Genomic DNA, 19010 nt, shown 5'->3' with positions numbered 1-19010 from the left:
GCTAGAACTGCTGAGAACGCCCTCAGTCCCACTGTAAAATGTGTTATTCATACATACATGGTTTTACACTGGGGTGGAAAATAACCAATAAAGGCAACAAAAATTGTGTTCTCTTATGAGTACTCTGGATATGATTGGGTGGTTTTAATGTGTTCAATTTATTGGACGTGCTGCAAAACGAGCCATCAAATTACCAAAAACGATGGTTTTATAGTCAGACCCGATCGCACGGCTGCGATAATTGATAGACTGTGTATGCATACGGCCTTCCTGCAATGAAATCCAGCTCATTTTTTAATCGCTGGCCATACGCAAGTTGATTGACAGTAAGCTGCAGTGTGGGGATGGTAAGCGGACGTTTACTGGGAGTGTCAGGTAAAATGAAGGCATGCCCATGCATTTGAATGGAAGTCATGAGACTTCAGTTCCTCCCCCGAGCACCCAGCTTCTATTGCAGCCGCCAAGTAAGTCCTGGGCTACGCACAGACTGCACACAGTGGAAAAATCATTCAATGGTGGGCGGCTTCCGTATGGATTTGCTGCTAATCACCGAAATGTGTAATTTTCACAAGCCATGCACATCAATGCGCAGGCATGCACAGGGTGGGATTTCACTCTGGCTGGGCGGATTTTACCTGATAGCAGGTCTCTGAAAACTAGCAGAGAACCAATCAGGTCTAAATAACCCCCAGAAGAAAGCAGAACATACAGCTTGTCCGTTCATCACACTGGGTATACTCTGATAATAATATTAAGAAATAGAAGAAACAAGCATAAAGGCAACAGGGAAACTGAATGTTGGGGAGCCACATATGTTGTAGAATACCAAAAAAAGTACTTTTGCTGCAGACGTCTTTGAGTTAAATAATGGGCAGATATATTGCTGTGCTATATAAGAAGCTATAACCATGGTGAAACACATTGGTGGGTAGGAGAGAGCACTCATTACAGTCCAACTGCCACTAAGTACCTGTATGTGTCCCCCAGTGACAGTACCTTCCTCCCGAACACATACAGGGCTAGATTCTCTATGCTTCAAAAGTGATAAAATGGAGAGGGATAAACAGCCAGCCAATCAGCTCCTACCTGCCATGTCACAGACTGTGTTTGAAAAATGTCAGCCAGGAGCTGATTGGCTGGCTGTTTATCACTCTCCATTTTATCACTTTTGAAGCTTAGAGAATCTGGCCCAAGATCTTGGCCTGTGAGTAACGTTTCCCATGGTTTTGCAGTGTAAGTGACCAGGAGAATTCTTACCAAATCTCTCACTTTCTGAATCTCTCATCTTATTAAATTTCACCCATAACATGATATAGACAATGAAGTAAAAGTAGATCAATGATCGAGTTCTTAACTCTGGCACACAAACATACAAATTAATGTGCATACCTTAAAAAGGATCACCTCATGCTCAATTACACCAGGAGAGCATTCAGGCTGATCAGATGCCGCTGTGCAATAACACTAGTGTGCATCCATCAGCAGAATGTAGCACCCCTTCACAGAATGTAGGTTCTGACATCATCAGATCACATGACCTTTGGGACATTCCATTTCACCGGCAACAGCTGGCAAGAGCAAGGTCATTTGGCTAGTAATTTTACTATACATGTCACCATCTATTTTATATATTTTAGCAACATGTGGAGTGAGCCACCAAGCCCAAATCATGGTGAGTGAAGCAAGCCCACAAGGGTAGATTTGGGTCCCAAGTTACACTTTGGGTCCCATGTTATGCACCTTGTTCCTCCCTCTACCATTGTGGTTCCCCATGGTTGACATGGTCTGATTCCCTCTGAGACTACATTTGCTGAAGGGTAGATGGACACAACCATAACCAAAACAAAAAAATCAGACACGGAGCAGGTATGGAAACTCATTCAGGTAAAAGGCAAAACAGTCAGTGCAATAACATCAGTTATTGGATTGTATATGCAACATAATAAACAACATGGTTAACATTCATATCTGAATATCTAACACAAAAAATTACTAGCATTGCAGCAACTCCAAGTGACAAGTTAAAGTCTAGTATAGCCCATATCACTATGCCAGTAGATTGGGCTGCCACCAGGTGGGGCCACGGACCGACACCCCGCCCCCCCACATACATATGGAACCCCTTACCCCACCCACTTCACGACATCACATTTAGTTAAATTTAACTTTAAGTGTCGAGCTTTGTATAATCCTACATCCTAGATCATCAAATACTTAATTGGTAACACTTTCATTTCCAGAACAGCAAGAAAATATATGACTTGGATAAAACATTTCAAAAACATCTATCTTCAGGTAAAGCAAATTGAAATTCTTATTTCATTCCCAATCAGTATGTTGCCTTCGCAAATTGGCATATACTATACACATTAAATCAGATACTTCACATATACATTACACAAATTTCTGATCCAGCTGTAGTCGCACATCTATTGCTGTGTAGACAAGTACAATGTCACGATCCGAGCTGTCAGACAGACTTTCCTACCGGCTAAGTGCCTCCGCAGGTTCAGCTTGCGGTTCAGACGTCATCTCTGCCGGCCTCCTGTCTCCCAGTGACAGTCCCCAGTGCACGGCAATCCACCTGTCCGCCGCCATTGCTCCCAGTATCCAGCATGGTGTGCACAAACACACTTTCCCGCCATAGCAGACATGGGGGCTGCCATGTTCTTCCCAGTCACATGTCTGTGCTGTCCAATCCTGTTGGTTCTGATCTCCCTGTCATACTTTCTCGGCCAATCCTGGCCACCCAGTGGGGATAAGTATGCTGGGAGCTCTCAGAACCATTGCTAGTGCTTCAGTTGTCTCCTGTGTATGGTCAGCTGTCCTTGTCTCCGTGCAAGTGTATTTCTCTGCTGGTGTTGTCTTCCATGCTGCAGTGTGTTCCAGGTTGTTCCATCTCCTGTGAAGTCCAGGTTATTCCACCGCCTGTGATCCTGCCTCTCAGCCCAGCGACCAAGCCTAGCTCCGGGACTCTGGTCCTTCCGATGCCCCAGCATCATCCACCATCGATGTTGCATCGCTAATCCGATATTCCGGATCTCCTGCTTCCGTCCGTCATTCCGGACCCACAGTCATCTCCCGTCCGTCATTCCGGACCCACAGTCATCTCCCGTCCGTCATTCCGGACCCACAGTCATCTCCCGTCCATCATTCCGGACCCACAGTCATCTCCATATCCGATATCCGGATCCGATGTTCCACCATCGATACCATTCATCATATCTGTAAAGTATTGCAATCTGCATTAACTGTCATTATTCCTGCATACTTTACTGTCTGTCATTATTACAACCATCTGCAAATAAACTCCGGTTGTATTTTACCTCTGACTGCTTATTGGCTCTGGGTGCACTGTCGCGCACTCCATGCGCAAGGGTCCTCTCCAACCTCCCCGGTTGAGGTACCGGTCCAGGTCCCCACCAGAGGTCTCAGTCTCGTCGACTGAGTCCCCTGGTGTGACAGTAAGCACTAGCCAAATGGATCCAGCCGCAAACCAAGCTTCTCCACCCAGCCCTGTACAGCAACTGGCTGTTCGCTTGGATCAGCAAGAGGCTGCGCAGAGCCAAGTGATTCATTGTCTGCAAGATCTGTCTTCCCTGCTGGATAAGCTACAGACCACTCTCAGTGGCCCTGAGCCTGTCAGAGAACTTCCAAGTCCCGTTCATCCTCCTGTAATGGCTGCTCCACCTCGCCTTCATCTGTCTGTCCCCACCAAGTATGATGGGAACCCCAAGACCTGTCGAGGTTTTCTCAATCAGTGTGAGATTCACTTCGAGCTGCAACCCAGCAACTTCCCTACTGAAAGGGTCAAGATCGCCTACATCATCTCCCTCCTGTGTGGAGCAGCGTTAGAATGGGCGTCTCCCTTATGGGAAAGATCTGATGCCATCCTGTCCAATTACAAGGACTTCGTGTCAACATTCCGGCGTATCTTCGTTGAGCCTGGGCGATCAGCATCTGCCTCCACTGAACTCCTCCGTCTCAGACAGGGATCCCGCTCCGTCGGGCAATATCTGGTCCAGTTCCAGATTCTGGCGTCTGAACTCTCCTGGTGTGATGGGGCCTTATACGCAGCTTTCTGGCATGGCCTATCCGATCGTATTAAGGATGAACTCGCTACCAGAAACTTACCTTCAGGTCAAAGTGACCTTATTTCATTGTGTGTTAAAGTAGACCTACGCTTCCGAGAAAGGGCTATAGAACGTCACAAGAGCGCTCCAGTTAAAGTGCCAACTCCTCCGCCTTCTTTACCCACTGCTCCTGCGGTCCATTCCAAAGAAGAACCAATGGAGATAAACCGTTTCCGCTTGTCTCCAGGAGAACGTCGACGTCGACGGTTGGCACAGCTCTGCCTATATTGTGCCGATCCTGCACATCAAATTTCTGCATGCCCAAAGCGTCAGGAAAACTCCTCCTCCTAGCCCGTCAAGGAGAGGGTAGGCTAGGAGTAATTAAGTCCTCTCCATCAGCAACTGATTGTGTCCTTCCAGTTTCTCTACAAGTTGGTCAGCATTTCAAGACTGTCTCCGCACTTCTTGATTCCGGTGCCGCTGGCAACTTCGTTACTGCAGAACTGGTCCGCAAGTGGGGGTTGCCCACTGAAAGTCTTTCCAAGACTGTCTTCCTTACTGCTGTGGATGGCAGTAGGATTCCTGATGCGACAGTCTCCCGCAGAACTTTGCCACTTACAGTAAAAGTGGGAGTCCTGCACACTGAACTTTTGTCCTTCCTGGTTTTACCCCGAGCCACTCATGCTCTGGTTCTGGGTTTACCCTGGCTCCGTCTTCACAATCCTCGTCTTGATTGGAAGACATCGGAAATCCTTTCCTGGGATCCTTCCTGCTCCGGTACCTGTCTCCAAAAGGAACTCCTAGCTCGTCATTCTTCAGCCGATGCAGCAGACCTTCCGCCTCTTCCCTACCAAGAGTACTCAGATGTATTCAGCAAGTCTGGCGCTGATGTCCTACCTCCTCACAGACCGTGGGATTGCCCTATCAAACTTATCCCAGGCAAAGAACCACCCAGAGGTAGAACCTATCCTCTCTCTCTTCCAGAGACTCAAGCCATGACCAATTACATCAAGGAAAATCTGGCAAAGGGATTCATCCGTCCTTCGACTTCTCCTGCTGGCGCAGGATTCTTCTTCGTCAAGAAGAAGGATGGAGGCCTACGTCCCTGCATTGATTATCGCGGCCTCAATGACATTACAGTAAAGAACCGATATCCGTTGCCCCTCATCACCGAGCTGTTTGACCGTGTCAGCGGTGCAACCATCTTTACGAAACTCGATCTGAGGGGTGCATACAATCTCATCCGCATACGAGAGGGCGACGAGTGGAAGACGGCGTTTAATACCAGAGACGGCAACTATGAGTACCTTGTCATGCCCTTTGGGCTCAGCAATGCCCCAGCCGTGTTCCAGCACTATGTCAATGAGATTTTTCGGGACATTCTGTATCGTCATGTAGTTGTATATCTCGATGACATTTTAATCTACGCCAATAACATCACAGAACATCGTTATTGGGTCAAAGAGGTTCTGTCCCGGCTGCGAGCTAATCATCTCTACTGTAAACTGGAGAAGTGTGTCTTCGAGGTGAAGTCTATACCCTTCCTAGGGTACATTGTCTCCGGTTCTGGTCTTCAAATGGATCCAGGAAAACTGCAGGCCATCCAAGATTGGCCAATTCCCTCTTCGCTGAAAGGTATTCAACGTTTCCTGGGTTTTGCCAATTATTACAGAAAATTCATTCGTAACTTCTCTTCTATTGTGGCTCCCATCACTGCCTTGACTAAAAAGGGGTCTAATCCAGCGAAGTGGCCGGCAGAAGCCATCGAAGCCTTCCATCTGTTGAAACAGAGGTTCACTTCCGCTCCTGTTTTAAGACAACCTGATACCACCTTGCCCTTTATTCTCGAGGTTGATGCCTCCTCCGTGGGTGTCGGGGCAGTCCTCTCGCAGAAAGCGCCCGATGGTCGTCTTCATCCCTGTGGGTTCTACTCCCGTAAGTTCCTGCCTGCAGAGCGTAACTATGCCATCGGCGATCAAGAGCTCCTCGCCATCAAGTTGGCATTAGAAGAATGGAGATATCTTCTAGAGGGCGCTGTTCATGAGATCACAATTATCACAGACCACAAGAATCTTCTGTATCTCAAGTCTGCTCAATGTTTAAATCCCCGTCAAGCCAGATGGACACTTTTCTTTTCCAGGTTCCATTTCAAGCTGTCGTTCTGTCCAGGGACACAAAACCGAAAAGCTGATGCCCTTTCCCGCTCATGGGAGCAAGAAAGTGAGTCTAAGTCCACACATCAACACTTTATTATTGATCCAGTGGCATTCTCCACAACGAGAGTTTCAAATCTCACGCCCCCTACAGGGAAAAGATATGTAAAGCCAGCTCTAAGAAAGAAGTTGCTCTGTTGGGCGCATTCTTCAAAATTCGCTGGCCATGCAGGCATTCAGAAAACTTACGAGTTTATCACCAGGTCCTACTGGTGGCCGTCCCTCAAACAGGACGTACAGGACTTTGTTTCCTCTTGTGCTAAATGTGCTCAGCACAAGACCAGTCGTCAGTCTCCTCCTGGGCAATTGATGCCACTGTCAGTGCCACATCGTCCTTGGACGCATATCTCTATGGACTTTGTAACTGATCTTCCAGAGTCTGACAAGTTCACCACCATCTGGGTGATTGTTGATCGGTTCACCAAGATGGCTCACTTCGTTCCCCTCACCGGTCTTCCGTCAGCTTCCAAGCTGTCCCAGCTCTTCATCAAAGAGATATTCAAGCTTCATGGACTGCCTCTTGAAATCATCTCCGATAGAGTAGCCAAATTCTGGCGAAGCCTGTGCTCCCTGCTTCAAATCAAGTTAAAGTTTTCCACAGCCTATCACCCTAAAACAAATGGCCAAATGGAGAGGGTGAATCAGGACCTTGAAGCATTTCTCCGCACATATGTCTCTTCTTCCCAAGATGACTGGGCTCAACTCCTTCCATGGGCAGAGTTCTGCCATAATAACCAATATCATTCTTCATCAAATGTCACTCCATTCCTTGCCAATTATGGGTTTCATCCTCGAGTTCCTGACTTCACTCTGCAACCTGTGTCCTCTGTTCCAGCGGTCGACACTACCATCCGGCAATTCGTCAAATCCTGGAAGCTCATTCGTTCTTCACTTCTGGAGGCTTCAAGCAGGTACAAAAAATTTGCCGACAGGAAACGCAGAGCTGTGCCAGCCCTCCGTCCAGGAGATCGTGTCTGGTTGTCAACCAAGAATCTTCGATTGAGAGTGCCATCGATGAAGTTCGCTCCCCGATATATTGGTCCTTTTCCAGTTGAGCGAGTCGTCAATCCAGTAGCTTACAAGCTCAAGTTGCCGCCCTATTTGAAAGTGCCAGCTACATTCCACATTTTGCTGCTCAAGCCGCTGGTTCTGAATCGCTTTCATTCCAAGCTCCCCAAGGCTCCTAAGGTTTGCACCCAGCGTGGAACAGAATATGAGGTCAGTAAAATCTTGGACTCTCGCATCCGATATGGTCGTCTGCAATACCTGATCGATTGGAAGGGCTACGGCCCCGAAGAGCGATCATGGACCAATGCCATTGATGTCCATGCTCCCAGACTCATCCGGGCGTTCCACTCCAAGTTTCCCCGCAAGCCTAAAAGGTGTCCTGGGGCCACCCTTAAAGGGGGGGGTGCTGTCACGATCCGAGCTGTCAGACAGACTTTCCTACCGGCTAAGTGCCTCCGCAGGTTCAGCTTGCGGTTCAGACGTCATCTCTGCCGGCCTCCTGTCTCCCAGTGACAGTCCCCAGTGCACGGCAATCCACCTGTCCGCCGCCATTGCTCCCAGTATCCAGCATGGTGTGCACAAACACACTTTTCTCCGGTGAGAACAATGGCGATCTGACTAGATTTATCATGCTTGCATGATCTACAGTGCCGGGCAATAGCACCGTGCGGGACTGTGCATTTTGACACCTACACACAGAACAATGTTTCTAACGAGTCATTTTGTAACCGATCTAGTAAAATTAAGTCAGATCGCTTAGAAAATGACACAATCACAAAATCGCTATTTCTGTAGCGCTGCCACCATTGGCGAGTCTATCTGGGGTTGTGGCTCAGAGGAAAAGGGTTCATGAAAAATAACCTGATTCCAGTAAACCTGGGAATCCAACCAGGAAAGCTACCAGGGTCAGACCCAGGAAGGAAGGGCTACTAGAACGTCTCCTACTCAACGCCGCTTGGAGATCCAGCCTGTGATGTGAATAGGGTTGCAAGCTGATGTGACATGTCTGTGACATGGCTTCAATTGGTATTAATCATCAGTGCTTTGGAAACTGACAAGAGAACTGTTATACAAACCAGCAACCACAGAGGTATGGTAATAACTAGCTGTAATCATTATAGGCTGGTATAGTGCAGTACAGAATAATCATTTCAGTACGCCAAGCTGAGGCAGCTTTTTGTAAAGCAACATGTACTGTATGGAGCAGCAGAATACAATCCAGGTGGGATTTTACAGAAAGTCGTTTTGGGCAGCGCCTGGCATGAGTACTGTGACAAGGAGAAGACTATTATGAGCACTTTAAAATCCACAGCAGTCTGCTTTATGATACTGCTATGTATGCTCTATGGAAACCTGATATTTTCCACTGTATGGTTAAAGGGACAGGCAAAACCAGTGCTGGGGGCTTCCAGTCATAAAACAGGTAGACAATTAGAAGCACAACTGTGCACCATCACACATAACTGCCCAAAGGATGACTGGTAGGCACAACTGACATAATTTAATAATAAAATAAAAAAAAATCCTCAATAAACTTTATGGTGCCCTGGAAAAAAATGTTTATACTCTAGGTAGCTGTGATTCAAAATCCACACTAGACGATGTATGCACTGAATAATATTGCTGACTGGCAATATTGTGCATACACACTGAACGATATGACGAACAATGAATGATCTAGCTAGACTCTATAGCTTTTAGTGAAAGACAGAGAATTGACCTGCCTGCACCGTCGGCGAACAACCTTGATGACCGAGCGGCGGGACCGCGCATCATAGTTCTTAGCATACACACTGGCAGATATTGTCGTCAATATCTCTCAGAAGGGCCACAATGTACAATATTGGCCAAGTATTGCCCAGTGTGTATGCACCTTAAGGGGTTAAATTTACTAAAGTTTATAAACATTAAAAGAAGTGATGTTGCCCAAAGCAACCAATCAGATTTTGTTTCAAATTTCACTATTGCATCTAAAAAACTATATGCAGAATCTGATTGGTTGCTATGCGGAACATACATTTTTTTGAGGTTTATTAAATGTACCCCTTAGTTACTTCAAACTTCTGAGCAATAGATCTAAGGCTGTGTACACACAGGGGCGATTATGTCTAATATTGCAGGCAATATGGTCGCTGAGCGGCCATATTGCCCACGATGGGAGTGTGCACCAGCGATATATCGATGGGTGCGCGCTCCAGTTTTCTCCCCCGTAGTGATCGCTGGTCGCAGGAACATGCTCCTGCGACCAGCTGATTACCACTGCCGGGCTCCCCCCGTCAGTTTTTTTTTCATCAGCGACCATCTCTGGTCGCTGATGCAAAAGGGACACTGAGCGATATATATACTGAGCGATATATCGCTCGCTCAGCGATATATCCCCCCATGTGTACGGGGTTTAAAGCATGATTACAGAAGACTGAGAGATCCAATTTCATCATATATGAAATATACATCAAATTGCCAATGTCTGTCATGGAGGTGTATATGAAGTATGAATAAAGTTACGATATACAGTAACATGTTTATTGCATGACTATTAAGGCTGAGTTAAAACACTGTATATTTTATATAATATATGATTGTATTAATATTCAGATGTGTTTGGAGAAAGGTACAGCACATACCATTATTCTATTCATGACAATAAACTATTAATTATATATTTCCTACTGATCTCCATGTGAATGGCCATATGATATTTACAGTGTACTAGGCCAGGCGCCTATAAGCTTCCTTAATTTATTATCTTCAATGATGTTTCTGCTGTGCATCCTCTCCTGTTCGGATGCTCTCCCCCAGTTGCTATCAGTCAGTCCTTCTTTCATTAGAAAGAAGTAGTTAATTAGACCCAGCCTGTCTTCTTCCCCTCTCCCAAGAACACAGCAGTAATGAGGTCTAATTACCAGAAGCACTGGCTTGCAGAACCATCAGGAGCAAATCTCAAGGAACAAACCTGTGCTATAGAATCCTTCTTCACATAAGTTGTCTGTAGAAAGCTGTACAGACCCTATATTAATATAGGATAGCGATGAGCTCTATTTTCAAATATTTAAAACATCCCAAATCGTCACTGTCATGGTAATGTACACTGACATAAGGCCCATACACACTAGGAGATTTTCAGCTGAAAATCGCTCATTTTTTGAGCGATTTTCAGTGTGTATGGGCCACCGATGGAAGATTAACGATGATGCGCGCTCCCGCATCATCGTTAACGAAGTCCCCCATCGGCTGGTTTTACCAGCAATACTGTACTTTTTCTTTTGTCTCATCTACAATATGTGCTATACTGCAATATACTTATGCCCACTTATACTTATCTATACAAGAACTTTAAAGCAAAATAACATAGTAAAAAAATAACCAGGAATATTTAAATGTACAGTATAAAAAGAGAAAAAAAGATTGTTCGGAGGCATAATGAGGTGTGCACGCGCTACTTCAGGGTTGCCTACCTGACCATCTCCTTCAGGGAGAAAATACTCTGTTGCTGGACTTCCCTGGTAATGTATGATTGCCCTTACCTGTGGGGAGCTAGGTAATTGATAAGAAAGGTGTTTCACTACAGGTGATGGCAATCCTACATTACCAGGAAAGTCCAGGAACAGAGCATTTTCTCCCTGAAGGAGGTCAGGTAGGCAACTCTTCACTACTTACGAGACAAGGTCAGTGTATAGTAGAAGTGTACCTTCTATGGTTTGCCTTATGGTGTAATGGTTAGAATTGCTACCTCAAAGCATAGAGGTCTTGGGTTTGATTACCACCATGACCCTAACTGTGTGGAGTTTGTATACACTACCTGTGCTTACGTTGGTCTCCTCCGTGTATTCTGGTATCCTCCCACAATCCAAATATATAACCATGGTTGCCTACCTGACCCTCTCCATGAGGGAGAACATGCTCTGTTCCTGGACTTCCCTGATAATGTAGGATTGCATCACCTGTTGTGAAACACCTTTCTTATTAATTACCTAGGTCCCCACAGGTGATGGCAATCCTACATTACCAGGGAAGTCCAGGAACAGAGCATTTTCTCCCGCATGGAGAGGGTCAGGTAAGCAACCATGTATATAACCCTAGTATGTAAGTGTGTGCATGTACTTTATATGTGTTTAGGGCAGACTAGATAGGCCAAGGGGTTCTTATCTGCCATCAAATTCTACAAAAATAATATAAAAAAAAAAAAATAAGCTCATCACCATAAGGAGCTCTGTTCCAAAGATTTCAGCTATTTATAGGATTATTTTGCTGGATAAATACAGAAGGCTGTTCCTCGCACTTAGAAAGGTTCCATGGCTTAATCTTTATCTATAGCATTCTCACCATGCTGGCTAGCTTCTCTGTACTACAATTGACATACACTGTCTTACAGGCAGTAAAAAGACAGAAATCTGTATAATTCCCATCCTGTGTCAGTTTTCTAGCTGACATCAATAACTTAAATTCTTTAACTTAAACTCCACACAAGAAAATCATGTTTTGTTCGCTTCTCCCATTTGACAATCACCTTTTCTCCTATACAGGAAAGCTAACGGGGGCTTTGGGAAATATAAAGCAGAAGTAACCTAAGTAAATTTATCAGAGTGGCAAGCTGAAAGTTTGCAAATGATGTCATAAAGTATCCAGTTTCACATTAATTGTCAATAAGTGTTCCAGTGTCTATGCCGGTTCTTTTACTACAACCTGTTCTTGTTTTACACGGCTTGTCAAACCAGTGTAGAGACATCATCAGTCTAAGATTACATTTTTATGCATCCTATATAACGACAATATCCATGTTAACTTCGTCTGTAGCGCTTATCCTCTTGGGAAGTTTGAGCTATCGGTTTATACTATGTCAAGAAATGCCATTAGTGTATTCTTTATAGAGTACATGTTAAAATTCACCTAAAGCAGAAATGTCATACTTTATTCCAGTGCCCCCACATACTGTAAGAGAGTCAACAAACAAGGTGGGAATCACTTGTCCCAGGCTGTGAAGCCACAGTATTTCAAAGCCACTCTCTGCAGTCCTGCGGGTATGTTCTAATACCTGTTACAGTACGTGCTTCTTAAAATGGAATTTGTCCTAAAGAAAGGTAGAGGCACTTGCATAGTTACTGATGGACATGCCAATACTGTCATCACTCACAGTGGTCAGTAACTGACTGGATGGCACCCAAACATTTTACCATATATCAATTAAAATTCTGTGTCCAATATCCAACCGGAACCATCAATTAGGACACAGATGTAGATGTTAAGGTCACAATTAGTACCATATTATCTTGGTCTAAATTCACATGGCTTGCAGTCATACCCATCCCATAAATGTATTTTAAATTCAGACTATTGGCATAAATTCTAATGGACATTGCACAGATGTTTAGACAAGTAATGACTTAGGGTGGTATTTGATGCCGCCGGTGAGGGGGTTTGTGCGGCAAGGATGGCTTGCTTATGTACAAAATGTTCCGGGGAAATCTTTGCCATCAGAGGACGGCAACGATTTTTCCTGAACATTGCATATGGTGAGTGGCAGAGGAAGGGGTTAGACGGCAAGGATGGCTTTTTTTCGGCGATCCTCTCAAAAAACAAGCCGCCCTCGCCACAAAACCCCCTCGCTGGCTGCTCACTGCATGCAATGTTCCTGGGGAAATCCATTCCCCGGAACAGTGAGCCCGCTGCATATAGTGGCGAGCCTTGCAGTTTCCACCTCGATGAAAAGAAGCAGCAAGTGAAAGGGGGGGGGCAGTTGAATAATGACCGCGTGATATGATGGCGAGCTATCTGCACTGCTCGCCGTCATAGCTCACCTCAACGATATTGAATATACCCCATAATCAGAAGTGTCAATAATTGTGTTTTCACAATCGTTATGACTGTGTAATACCCATGCACATCTCTAACTAGGATCATGCCACCATGTCAAATGCCTATCAAATCTTGTACATATAAGAAATGTAATCTAACACAGTGGTCCTTAGTCTGGGGTACAAGTACCCCTGGGGGGTACACTGCAGACTGTTTGGGGGTACTTGAAATGAATATTGGTAATGGCAGAAGAAGAGGAAGAAGTCTCTTAATAGCGGAAGAAGCCCCCCATTGCCATGGAGATGAACCACATCGGGTGACTTCCCGTTCTGTCTGCAGCATCATCAGCAACTCCTTGTGCTTTTGCCCGACCAACAATTGGGAGCCACCCACGCTGCCCTCAGACATTAGCCTTCATCTGGAGGAAGCAGCAGCATTATTCCTACTGACATTAGAGTACACAGCCAGCGCTCAGACACAGAGGGACCCAATGTCTGACCACACACTATTCCTCCGCTACTCCTTAATATAACAACCCGCATAAGGATATGCATACCACTCACTTCCACTCCACTCGAAAGTGCTGTGGATATTTCAAATTGAGAGGAGGGGGTACTTATAAATGAAAAGCCTAATCAAGGGGTACAGGAGATAAAACAGGTTGAGAACCCCTGTTCTAACACATAGCAACCAGAGTAAAAAAAAAAAAAACATTTAAAAAAATAAAATCAGTCACCTGATTCGTTCTTTTTAGTAACAGCACTTTTTTATTCCCTGTGCACCAGTTTGCATAAATGTTCCCAAGTGTGATCTCACTGCCATCTACAGTATAAGAGACTAAACTTACATTATAAATGGATTGCCGTTACGGCTTCCTGTTAGTCAACCTGCTGTCACAAAATAATACATCCAGATACAGGTTTACATTCTTCTATGTACAGATTACAGTACCCCTATCACCCTATACAACATCACATATTGTACCAGGGAATTAAGTAACAGTCTTAAATAAACACAATTATTCTATAAAAAGTATGGACACACAGAATTTGCACATCACAATGGTAAAGGGAGAATCAATTTGCAATCTATTGTAGATACAGTACGGGTCAAATGTAATAGGGTGTGAGAACAAGAAAATGAGAGATTTTGGGAGAGGTTTTTATTTAAGCAGCAATCATTTACACTGAAAAACCGGGTTCATTTTGCCACGGAAATGATTTGCCGCTTTAAAAAAAAAAAAAAATGGAAACCTCTCCCAAAATCTCTCACTTTCTCATTCTCACACCCTATTATTAGTATTTTGTATTTGGTATAACATAGGAAGAGAGGCTTCTGTAGGTAATATCTAACTTTAATATTGTATATATTAGAATTACTGCCAATTTAATAGGCACTTTACTGATGTTTCTATTTACATGTTATTATATATGTCGTTGTATAATAAGGCGTTCATCGGTGCATTGCTATATTATAGTTTGGTACTCTTTACCTAGAACGGCGCCCGCGATCAGAATCGCGGGCGTCGGGGGTAAAAAATCGCGGTAATCGCGGGCATCGCGGGTAAATCGCGGGTACATCAAAATCGGGTACCCGCGATTACCGCGATTTTCCCATAGGGAACAATGTTAAAAAGCCTGATTGACCGCGATTTTACTGTAAAATGCCTCAATGCCCGCGATTTTCCCATAGGAATCAATGTTAAATGGGCTACAGAGCCCAAATAGCCCCAATTAACCCTTAAATGTCCCCCCAATTTTTGTACGCCACCCCACGATCCACGCCAACCCGAAGCGTGGCGAGCGCAGCGAGCCCGCGAGGGGCGGCGGTACGCGTCCTCCGACCTTTTCATGCCCTACTATCCACGTCGGCGTGGAGTTGAGAATAGAATAGTGTGGCGAGCGCAGCGAGCCACCGAGCCCGAAGCGTGGCGAGCGCAGCGAGCCCCGCGAGGGGACGCGGATACCTTCACAGGTAAACGCGTCCCTTCGCGGGCTTCACAGGTGTCCGCGTCGCCACGGACACCTGTGAAGTCCGCGAGGGGACGCGTATAACTGTGAAGGTATCCGCGTCCCCTCGCGGGGCTCGCTGCGCTCGCCACGCTTCGGGCTCGGTGGCTCGCTGCGCTCGCCACACTATTCTATTCTCAACTTCACGCCGACGTGGATAGTAGGGCATGAAAAGGTCGGAGGACGCGTACCGCCGCCCCTCGCGGGCTCGCTGCGCTCGCCACGCTTCTGGTTGGCGTGGATCGTGGGGTGGCGTAAAAAAATTGGGGTGACATTTAAGGGTTAATTGAGCCTATTTGGGCTCTGTAGCCCATTTAACATTGATTCCTATGGTAAAATCGCGGGCATTGAGGCATTGAATGCAAAATCGCGATCAATCTGACTTTTTAACATTGTTCCCTATGGGAAAATCGCGGTGATCGCGGGCATCGCGTCGCGGACGTTTATGTGCTGCCCGCGATGTCGCGATCACCGCGATGGGCGCCGTTCTAGGTAAAGAGTACCTATAGTTTATACTGTGTGTCATAGAGAAGTGCCAACTAACTTTGACATCATAAGCATATGTGGGCCACAGCCCGGCGAGGATGAGCATGGTATCTGCACACAGTTAGAGGGCAATGGGGTGGAGTTTTTCCAACAGTGAGCTCCAAGCTAAACACTGAGCCTGGTTTAGAGCTGTACACTAAATACATCCGCAGCTGCGATGCCTTATGTAGGGGTATGGATCATTAGGTCACCACAATGTTGGTCGACAGTCATTAGGTCGACATGAGCCTAGGTCGACATGGGTTAGGTCGATAGGGTCATTAGGTCGACAGGGTTAGGTCAACAGTCAAAAGGTCGACATGGGGTTTTTCACATTTTTTTTGACACAGTCGACATGGACACTGAAGCGCTCACCATGCTTCGGGCACACTATTTTATTCCCCCACCACGCCCTAGTGGATGGTAGAGCACAAAAAAAACCATGTCGACCTAGGCTCATGTCGACCTAGGCTCATGTCGACCTAGGCTCATGTTGACCTAGACTCATGTTGACCTAAATGCATGTTGACCTAATCACTGTCGACCAACATGCTGATGACCCAATGACCGTATCCCCTTATGTAGCCCCCATCGGCGGCATCGCAGATACAAGAAACTGCTTACAATCTAGTCTCAATGCATTATACAGTATAAAATGCCTTGGCGAGAGTGAGCCGCCAGGTTCCATGCCACTCCGCTAGGATCGGACATATTGTTTTTGCGCGATATGCATCTTAGTCCCAACCCAATATGACAAGGATGTATCTGTAAGACTGTTACAAATGAATTTGATATCTGTGACACTTGTACATCTGTGTGCAACTTAGTCTGTATAATGAAGAACAATGGAACTTGTATGGGGGAAAAAGCTGCGACCTCTGCATCATGGCACTTTGCCTGCAGAGTCATATACAAGTGTCGCCTATCAACTTAATCAGCACAGTCCCCTGGTTCTAGTCACATTGCATTGCAACACATTTGCTTTGGCACTAGCAGAAGCTCACAGAGGACCTGGCTTGCCAGGGGGGGGGTTATTTAATGCAGCGGTGGTAACATATACTTTGATACTCAACTACCTGGGTAGCCCTATGGTCGCGAGCTATGGCCGAACTGAGACACTGGATCATGTTTTCTGCATACAAGGCAATCCTTAAAAGCAGTGACACGTCTGCATTTTTGCGGTCACTTCTCGATAACTCCCCCAAATGGTCCCTGTCGATCATTTAGTGAATAAATCCCCAGTGTGAGCGTAATTCCAAAGGCACCAATAATTGCATAAATATCGGCATTGCATTGTGCACAACTCTGAATAAGCCCATTATGGGGAGAACTTGTGATCTTGTTAGGGCTGAATTACTTGCAGAGGCAGCAAGACTGCCCCCTGCGCTCAGCAAGGAGTGCAGTGGCAAATAGCTTTTTGCAGAGAGCGTATACAATTTGAAACCTGTTATGTACTGCAAATGTATGGGAAGTTTGCTACATATCACATGGAGGATACAAAGTGTGTTTTTATATAAGAACTTTTATTTTTCTATTGCATTCGCTATTTTCATGCTCTTTCATAGTTGTCAACATTTTAAAAATAGTTGCCAGGGACACGTAGTGGCTGAGCTGATAAATCCAAGTACGTAACCATGAAACTGTCTCAGAAGACCTTGAAGCACTACAATTGGAATCATGACAACCTCAGCAAACTTAATTATAACATGCTATTTGCATTTGAAGTACTTATCTACAAGAAATCTTGACTTATGAATAAAATAATAATAACAGCAATAATAATATGAATAAAAAGCATATAATCCTAAAGATAAAGAGGCATTTTGTTAGCAGTTGGTCACTATGGAAATATAGGGAGATTTTACATACACAAACACACACACACACACACACACACACACACACAAAGAAGAAAAAAAAACTAGAACATTTTTTTTTACTGAGAATCTCCTTGAAAAATAGGCATAATTGCCCTTACAATAGGGGTGATTCTGGTTGACTTGTTAAGCTGCAAAGCTGTGGTACTCACGCATGCTCCCACCGTCGCAACCATGCAAGGGGATGTGTCACGAAGACACATCACCTCGAATGTGTCCACAGCAGGAGAAATCATTCAATAGTCGTTAGAAGGTGCTAAATATATAGGCTGTAGATTCTGATTGGTTGCCCAAAGCAACATCGCATCTTCAAAAGAAAGCTCATCTCCGTAAATAAACCCCTAAGTGTGTGACTGTATGTGTGTATAACTATGTGTCTGGCAGTATGCACAGTATATAAGTGTGTAAATATCTCTGTACAGTATGTATGTATGTATGTTTGTGACCCAGTGCCATTGGAAACCATGCCAACCCATGTCATCACAAGGCCTCCACTGCATATTACAGATGATGTGGTATGCTTGAGAACACTAGCCATTCCTGGCCTTCTACATACCCTTTCTTCCCATCTCTCTGGTACAGGATGATCTTAGTTTCCTCTGTTCCAGAACTGGGCTGACTATTTTAGAAGTAAATGGAGAAAAGTACCAGCCAAATGACGTTATAGACTGTAGTTGAGAGACAGTTGAGAGCTGCTGGTTAGTACTTTATCTCCATTAATATTATCTCTCAAAGGGCGGGATTCTCTTTCATCCACCGCCACACATCTCCGGCATTCGTATTGTTAATAAGGACAGCTCTTGCATTAGGAGCTGTCCTTTGCGTTGTTTCCGCCGATGTGCAGCGGGTCCCCTCTCCCTCCCTGGACCCTTACCCAACTGCTAGGGCTCCGATTTCTCCTCCCTGCAAGCGGTAAAGGGAAGGAAGCGGTGCAGGAAGGAGGAGGTCACTGGTCCGCAGGAGGCTGCCTGGACACAGGTGAGGGGGGACAGCGCGGATCAGCGGGGGGCACGCAGGGGTCGCGAAGGGAAGCCCATAGGCTTCTATGGGGTTACGCCATCTAGAACTGGAGAACCCCCCCCCCCCCCCCCTGCAGCGAAGCCCCGTCGGTGGGGCTTTGCTGCATATGAAAATGTGGTAAAAATACAGAAAACAGCGTTTTTTTGTTTGTTGCATCTTGCCAGTTGGCTTAGTAAATAAACCCCTGTGTGTAATCTGGCCTTTCTATTCTTGGGGTTTATGAAAGGTTTGCAACTATATTTGCTTTTGTGAAGTCTTCTTTTAGGGTAGACTTGAATAATGAGATACCTACCTCCAACAGAGGTTTCTTCACTTGGATGGATGTTGTGAAGGGGTTCCTTTTCACCTAAATTTGGGATCATCCACCTCTATTGTCTTCTGAGGACATCCAAGTCTTTATCTGTTGCCAAGCTCACCAGTGGGTTCTTTTTCAGAATGTACGAAACTGTTGATATGACCATTCATAAAGTGTCACGGACGGCCGCTGCAGCA

The 19010-nt window shown here is 45.4% G+C and overlaps 1 protein-coding gene across 4 annotated transcripts in view; it reads right to left on the bottom strand.

Annotated features, from left to right (window-relative positions):
- Positions 1-19010, bottom strand: part of NOL4 (nucleolar protein 4) — a 289423-nt gene that overhangs the window by 241381 nt on the left and 29032 nt on the right. The window contains exon 1 of one of the 4 annotated variants that reach the window (XM_083187454.1): positions 9965-9983. The exons of the other annotated variants lie outside the window; for them this stretch is intronic. The gene's annotated coding sequence lies outside the window, so the exon portion shown is untranslated. Of the gene's footprint in view, positions 1-9964; positions 9984-19010 lie in introns of those variants that run through there. 4 annotated transcript variants of the gene reach the window in all.

The sequence above is a fragment of the Crinia signifera genome, chromosome 5, assembly GCF_055691185.1.
Source record: "Crinia signifera chromosome 5, ASM5569118v1, whole genome shotgun sequence".
Classification (NCBI taxonomy): domain Eukaryota; kingdom Metazoa; phylum Chordata; class Amphibia; order Anura; family Myobatrachidae; genus Crinia; species Crinia signifera.
The sequence above is the reverse complement of the archived record's forward strand: the minus strand, read 5'-3'. Positions and strand labels throughout refer to the sequence as shown.